Here is an 8,457-nt window from a genome sequence, read left to right as displayed (position 1 = left end):
TCACAGGGGCTCTTTCACTGTCCCTCCAAGGAGCCAGGAAAAACTTTGTGGAAGCCACATAGAAAACGGATATGGATGAGCCTATAGGTTTGATTTTGTTTAATGTTGCCCCCGATTATGAAAGCAATACTTCCTCATGTTGAAAGTTTGGAAAGTACAGAAAAATCATTTAAATAACATAGTAAATGCTCTCTCAGCCTAATTCTCCATCAGTACCACCAACCACATCACTGACCCCCCTGTTAGTAAACTAGCACTGCTGGATCCGTCCTATCCCAGGAAGGCTCCCGTGAGGCATCCTGAGTGGCCCTGCTCATCCCCCTGTCTCCGTCTCTATGCTTCTCATTGCAAATAGAACATTGCTACTTCTTCCTCCTTCCCAGCATTACATTCTCCTTGACCTTTCCCCCACCCAGCAGGCCTCACCCCTGCAAGAAGCAACGCTCCACCAAGTTTGTGCTGAAGCTGTACTGGTTCTGGAACATTGCCCAACTTCCTCGGGAGTGCGGGAGAGCTGGATTTGGCCCTGGCCAGGTAACACTGGGAGCTGGAGCTCTAGGTGGGCCAGTTGGTGGGGGCCAAGGGCAGGTGCTGGAGAGAGCCCCACTGCAGGCATCGTGTCAGAGGGTGCAAGTGCCGTTGGGCCACAGAAAGTGCTATGTGTCCTCCAGGAAGGATCCCAAGTGCCATAGGCTGGTCACATCCATGGGCTCCCCCGCCGGCCACAAGCAGGGCAAGTGGGCCGCAGTAGGAGGAGGGATGCCTGGGAGGAGCTGTGGAGACAGGAGCATCAGCTCGCGTGGAGCTGAGCCCGAGAAGGAAGTATAAGAGCATATAAGTATATAAGTATAAGGTCTCTGCAGCTTCTCACCTCCTTCCCTCCTCAGCCTCTCCACGCACCGCACCGCTGACTCAGCCACACCTGCCCTCTTTCTAGCACCTCCACCTCCAGCACGGGCAGGTCTCCTTGGCAACAGTGGAGTGAGTGTGGGGTGTGAAGCAGGAGCTGAGAATGGCTTCTCTGAGTGTACTCAGGGGCTCTCTGGAAGGGAATAGGCCCCATTCTGAAGCCAGGGGCTCCCGGTCACTGTTAACTGAACTGAACTTGGGTCTGCTCGCCCGACAATCTGCTGACCCTGGGTTGTGGTGAAGGAAAGCACAGTGTTTGTTGCAGAGTGCCAAGCAAGGAGAATGGGCAGCTAATGCTCAAAAGACCCAACTACCTGATGGCTTTCAGGCAAGGGTTTCTACGGGCACATTAGGGGTGAGGGTTGCAGGGTATGTGATCAGCTTGTGGACATTCTTCTGATTGGTTGGTGGTGAGATAACAGGGTGGTATTTCAGGAATCTCAGTCATCAATTTTCTCGTTCCAACCTGTCTGGGGTCTATGTTCTGGTGGTCATCACGCAGTTAACTTCTTCTACCTGGTGGGGGCGCGGGTCTTAGTTTCTGCAAAACAACTCAAGGATATGTGTTAGGATATTATCTATAGCCCTTGAGGAGGAACTAAGTGTCCTTGACTTTGTTTTATGGCTAAGCTATTATTATTTTGTTTTGTTTCACTGCTTTCCTTTGTTTTCCTCTAATTATTAACTGATTACGTTTGCTCTTTGGAACTGGGGAATTCCTAGGAGGCTAAAACTTTTCAAAATATAAGCAAGAAGCGGGGGACATGGGAGGTCTGACCCAGGAAGGTGCCCTCAGGGCCTGCTCGATTTCATGACCAACCATCGCAGTTTGCCTAACAGGGACTTTGAATGCTACAACTGGAAAAGTCCTGGGCAAACCAGGATGAGTTGCTCACCCTTGTCACGCACCCAGCCAATGCTTAATCTGACCTGTGAGAAATAGGACAGAGGCCCTCTAGATGCTGTAGACCCACCCAGCTCTGGCCCCACTGTGGTCCCTACATCTTTGGGACCTTGGGTGTTCTGTTGAATGGGTTCCAGTGCTGGCTCTGTGACCATGGGCCAGAGCCTCTGTTTTCACATCTATAAACAGGAGTATTGATACCCACTTGCCCAGCGAAGCACACAGGATCGTTGTGGATATGAAAGGACCTAGTGGGGACTTCTGACAGGCGGCTGCTGGCATTGTGGTCATCTTCACCCCTGTTCTCATTCTAGCGTAGGGAGCTTAGAAAACTGAGCCCAGCCTGTGGTCACCATGTCCTCACCCTGCTGCAGCTCTATGTACTTGCTCTGCTTCCAGGCCTTTCTGATGGAAGCACGTTTCTGGGCCATTTAATCATTGCCTCTCTCACCTGCACAGCTTAGTATAGTTTAAAAGGGCTTTCACATCCATGCACAGTCTTATTTGGTAATTTCTCAATTTCTCATTTACAGAGCACAGAATATACCAAAGCCCCCAGACCTGTGTGTCTGAGTATTTTGTCATCCTCATTTAGAGCAAGAATACTAAATGCAGTCAGAATAACAGCTGACATTTGTCGAGTTCTTACGATGTGCCCGGCACTCTGCTAAGTACTTTGTATACAGTAACAGTCTGATAAACCAGCTGTGATTTTCCCACTATACAGATGGGGAAACTGAGACTTGGTGGGGCGGTTGTTTAAGAAACATTCTGTAAATCACAGAGCTGGTAAGTGGCGAGCCAGCGTTGCTTATTTTCCTTAAGCCCTTTGGGATCCTGCAAACCAGGAGCAGTGCATGGAATCCCCCTGCCACAGTATCTACTGCCCGAGTTGGGGGTATCAGGCTGCTGAAGTTGGAGAGACGATGGAAAGAAGGAGGTAGAGTTGGTCGATAGGGCACCCCCTGTTGGGGAGGGTGCCCTGGGCAGGATGTTGGGGAACCTGGGTTGGAATATTAAGAGCTTGTGTTCTCCTGCAGTGTGACTTTGGCCAATTCACCTACACTTTCTGCCTTCAGTTTTCCCACCAGAGAAATTGTTGGCATACTAGTGGTCATCATTCACAGCATTGCTACTTTGTGATAGCTTAGCCTTTCCCATGGGTTATCGGGTTCATCTTTGCAAGATCCCTCATGAGTGGGTACCTTTTTTCTTTTCATTTTACGGAGAAGGAAAGTGAGACACTTGAGAGGTGAAGTGACTTGGACCAGGTCACTCAGGTGGTTGGTTAGGCTTGGACCTGGACTTGAACCTGGTGTACTGGGCTTGAACCTGGGCTAGTCTGGTTCCAGAGCCCAGAGCTTTAACCTCTGGGCTAAATTTGTAGAGCCCTCAGGTTCCTACCATCTGGATGAGATCTGGGTTCCACTGGGGCTTTCTGTCTTGTTAGGGTCGGGGAAGTAACATGGATCAAGCAGGAAGAAATCCCAAGGGTTGGGGTCCTCTGTGGGCAGTCACATCTGAGTCAGAGGCTGCACCCCAGGGGGACCTCCTTATCAGTTTGATGTGGTCCTGGAAGTCCCCACCCTGTCCCCAGCCTCCTTCCCTCTCCTGGACTCCAGTTACCTGGCTCTACCACCAGCCCTCACCTGTGTTGTCTTGGATTCTGCTTCTAGATGCTCTAGTCCAAGGCAGAGCTCGGCCAAGGGAAGAAAAGGATGTGGCTCACAGCTCGCCCTTGTATTTATGGAGGCAGGTAGCCTCTCCTGCTTAGCTTACAGGCTTGCATTGCCCCCACAGTATCTTTTGGGAGATGTCTATGGCTTTCTGTACGGAACTATCTCTTTGAGGATTTTTGCATAACAAATGGCCCTGCAAGGTGAAGATCTTATCTCTCCCCAGGGCAGAGGGCAGATTTTTTTGCTGTGCCCCCAGGGCAATGATTGGGCAGGCTTGCTAGTAGCCCCTTGTAAGATTGGAATTTCCTAAACTCAGGGTTCCTCAGCTGTGACCCAAACCCACCGAGGGCATGGCATCCACCCAGGCCCGCCTCCAACTTGGTGGAACTTGGGGGCAAGGGAATGTGAAGCTCATGCAGCTAAGAATGCTGTGAGCCAAAAGGTCCTTGATCTCTGACCCGGGAGTTTAGTGTCTCTGTCAGGGAACTGGGGATTGGTGTACAAGTAGGGTGACATCTCAGACCCTTCGCAGCTTCACAGGTTTGGTGACAAGGATGGGTGCTGATGGAGACGTATCTTCCTGGAAGAGGAGAGGATAAGAGCCCGACAGAGGCAGCTGTAGGGGGCGGGGGGGATATATACCCCACAGACGTGGTAGCAAAGGCTCTCACCCAAGGGGTTTTTGGGGCATAAATGTTCCCCACTGTCCTTCCTGGTAATGAGGCTGTGGGGCTCGAGGGAGGAGGGAAGTGCGCTGCCCGCCTGTCACTTCGGCTGCCGTTTGCACTGCTGCAGCCAGGAGGAGGAGGAAGGACCAGGCGTCCCAGAGGCTGACAGACAGCGCTGGGTGGATCCAATCTGAGTCCAGGCTGTTGGCAGTGCTGCTTGAAACCCAGAGCGCAGGATGGACCGCAGCTGTGGACATTTCTTCCGGTGACGGCTAAATCCACCTGCTTTCTGGGCCATTTGCCCCTTGACAGCGGTGCACCTTCCAAAAGCCGCTCCCTCGGGACTGAGGGAGGGCTCCCCCCGCCCCGGGTAAGGCAGTTAGGTCACCGGGTGTGGCTGCCTCCAGAGAGGGCTCATCTCTCAGCTGCTCTCCGGGCCATGGGGCTGCAGGGGTATGTGGACCTACTTTGATCACTCAGTGGAGGTCGCTTGCTTCCGAGTAGGAGGACGCTTCCCCTGGGCCAGCTGGAGCGGACTCAGGGAAGCACACGGCTCAGGAGCCCTGGTTCTGCAGCTTGTACTGTGCAGTCTTAGCCTATTGGGTCTTCACTGTGTACCTCACTTCTCCCTGCACTTTGCTCTCTCCATGACCTTGTGTTCTGCGGCTCTCTACCGCTCTGCCCGAGGCTCAGCTCCGCTGACCCTAAGTAACCATTCGGTGACTGAGTCAGGGGCCCTGGGAGGGATTTCTGCCCTGCTTCCCACCCACACAAGCCTCCCAGTTTCCAAGGCTGACTTGGCTAATTGATCTGGAGGCCTTGCCAAAAATCGTATTCTGGAGGCTTGTGGAGCGTAAATGTGCACGGCTGGCTGTAGGGCTCAGCTGGCCTCAGCTGCTTGGAGTTATAAAAAGAACAGAAGTGCTGGTGGCGGTTGGGTGACTAATGGTGACCACTGGGGGTGATGCCATCAGCTGTTGGGTGAGATGGTGTGTATCCAGCCTCACTGAGTTCCCAAGGCCTGAGTATCCCTGGAGCCTGATAGCCTTTCTCACCTTCCAGCTGGGCCTGCAGGGACTGTTTCTATCAAGAGCTTAATCAGTGCACAGAACTCAATCAGGCACAGAACTTGATCAGTACCCTGCAGTCTCCTGAGAGCTGGCTGTGGATCCAGCCCAGCTCCAGGCACCATGGGGAGCCACGTGCTATGAGGAACCATTAGGAAGCTAACAATTTGGTGACAAATGCTGTGCTTGCAGACCCTCCAGGAGCTTGGAGAGCGTGGATTTTGGAGTCTATGAGCCGACTCCAAGTCCCAACCCTGCTGCTTACTTGGGCTGGTTATTAACTTCTCTGGACCTCAGTTTGTCTCATCTGTAAATGGGGACAATCCGTAACCCACGGAGGTTAAATGAATCAAGATGGTAAAATCAATTTTAACTTGACATTGGGTCCTAAGGGAAGGAGACGTTATCCTTGGCTGGGTCACACTTAGGACATCCAACCCTCCCTGCCCCCGCCCCTGGCCGAAGGCTGAGCTGGCCTAGACCAGTCCTAACAGCAGTCTGTGGTACCTGCACTTCGCTCCACAAATGTACCATTATCACTATTATTTAGTAACAGGAGATAGGAGAGTTTCTCTCCTGGTGACTTTTTTTTTTTTTTTTGCGGTACACGGGCCTCTCACTGTTGTGGCCTCTCCCGTTGCGGAGCACAGGCTCTGGACGCGCAGGCTCAGCGGCCGTGGCTTACGGGCCCAGCCGCTCCGCGGCATGTGGGATCTTCCCGGACCGGGGCACGAACCCGTGTCCCCTGCATCGGCAGGCGGACTCCCAATCACCGCGCCACCAGGGAAGCCCCCTTGGTGACTTTTTACTTAAGCCCGGGTCGGTAAACTATGGTGGTGATGGTCATCTTGGGCACGCTGTAGGAGCTGGCGGGCTTTTCTTTGTGATTACCACCCTGCCAATGGGAGCCTGACCTGCAGCTCCCCACACTGGTGCCAGCGTAGACGTTTTCTATCCTAATCTAATCCCTAATCCACACGCCCTTCATGGCAATGAGTTCAAACTCTTAGAGGAATCATTGAGCCCCCTGGAGAGAGTGGCTCACCCAGTGTGGAGGGCTGAGGGGAGGGGACCTTGATGCTGGTCCACAAAACACACATCCATTGAGCACCTACTGGGTGCCAAGCTCTGGTGAGACAAAACCTGAGCCAAGAATGGCCCCTGTCCTTAAGAAGTTGATAAGAAATGCTTCAACAGGAAATATGTGTCTTTCTCCGGACCACAACAGGAATCTCCTAACACTGCAGCAGACTTAAGAAACCACAAATGATTAATTGATGCATTCGTTCGTTGATTCATCCAACATTTACAAAGCATTTACTGTGTTCCAGACTATATGCTAGGCAGTAAGTAAAGGTGGAATGAGATCTTTAGTTCACAGTTATTAAACAGATGGATGATTTCAGCACAGGAAGTCCTACGGACTTGTCCAAGGTATAGACGTGGAGCAGAAGAGGGTGTGATTGGATGATTTGCTGGCTGGGAGAGTGGGAGTAGTTCTATGTCTCGGAGCGTTTCATGGAGGAGGTGACCACTGACAAAGGATTTGAAGGAAGGGTATTGGCCTGCTGGATGGAGGCGTGGGGCAGAGGCACCTGGGCTGAGGGGTGCAAAGCCCTGGGGGCTGAGTCATGGATGGTCGGGGCTTAGAGGCACCACAGAGATGATCTCATCTACCCACTCCTGGTGCAGAGGGCAGCAGGGACTGCCCAGAACTACCCAGTCAGTCAGCAGCAGAGTTCTGACCAGAGCCTGGCCTCCTCACTTCCCAACCAAGTTTCTTTTCTTGCTGAGCAAACGCTAGACATGACACGAAACATCATCTTCCCACTTGAATCGCAAGCAGGTATGCATTCAGGTCATCTGAATTTAGCTCAAAGTTTGTAAATGGAGAGCAGAGCTGGAGGGGCTAACTGGGGTCAGAGCTGGGGTCTCTGCAGTGCTTTCCACCATGCCCAGTACAGAGTTGATGCTCAATAAACGTATGCAGCCTTCTCCATGGCTGGATGGCGGGTGACAGCCTCTCCCTCTTTTGGAGGTTGCACACATGACAGTTTTCGACTCGTGATGACTTGAAGCTAGGGCTTATGAAAGCTCTGTGCGCTGGAAGGCTAGAATTTCACAGGCAAAGCGTGAGCACCTGGGTTGCCCTCAGTTTGAAAAGGGGCAGGTCATCCTGGAAATGAGTGAACGTAGATTCACCTCCAACCACTCTGTCCTTTGAGTGGTGCAGAGGGCAGGGTCTTCTAAGTCACTCAGGGCTTTCAGTTTTAGGGGCTAAGAAGGAAGCAGAAGTGCCAATAATATTATGCCTTCTCTGTGCTGGTTCTTAAAGAGCTTTCAGACATGGCTGGTGTGGTTTGTGTCTATTCTTGATGGGAGGCAGATATTTGTAGTCTCATTATCCAGATTTAGAAAACTGAGGCTCAAAGAGGGGCACAGCCCAGGGCAACCTATTGGAGCAAAGTTGGCCTTGAGTAAAGAGAAGTCACCACCACCTGAATTGCATTTCAGAGACTCAATTTCACCACCAGACTGCTACTCCACCGTGTTGACAATATATAGAAACAAAGTAGTATTCTCTGTCCTTCTGAAGTATATCAAATATATATATAAGGCAAATATCTTTTTCTGGAAGAGTTATTATTTATTTATTTATTGGCTGCGTTGTGTCTTAGTTGTGGTACGTGGGATCTTCATTGAGGCATGCGGGATCTTTCATTGCTGCATGTGGGTTTTTCTCTTCTCTAGTTGTGGCACGCGGGTTCCAGAGTGAGTGGGCGCTGTAGTTTGCGGCATGCGGGCTCTGTAGTTTGCGGCACGCGGGCTCTCTAGTTGAGGTGCGGGAGCTCAGTGGTTGTGGCATGCGGGCTCAGTTGCCCCATGGCATGTGAGATCTTAGTTCCCTGACCAGGGATCGAACCCGTGTCCCCTGAATTGGAAGGCGGATTCTTTACCACTGGGCAACCAGGGGAGTCCCAAAGGTATATATCTTTATATTATAGTTTATATCGATACATAATTATATAACACATTATATAGTTACTAAAGTATGTATTGTATTATATATTAAATATGTTATACATTTATATATCATAATATATAATATATTATACATTTATTTATATACATTATATATAATATTTATAATATACATTTTATAGTATGTATTATATAAATTATATATTTAAATATAAACTATAACACAAAGATCTACATCTTAATATGTG

This window comes from Phocoena phocoena, chromosome 16, assembly GCF_963924675.1.
Source record: "Phocoena phocoena chromosome 16, mPhoPho1.1, whole genome shotgun sequence".
NCBI lineage: Eukaryota > Metazoa > Chordata > Mammalia > Artiodactyla > Phocoenidae > Phocoena > Phocoena phocoena.
Note: the sequence above shows the minus strand (reverse complement) of the source record.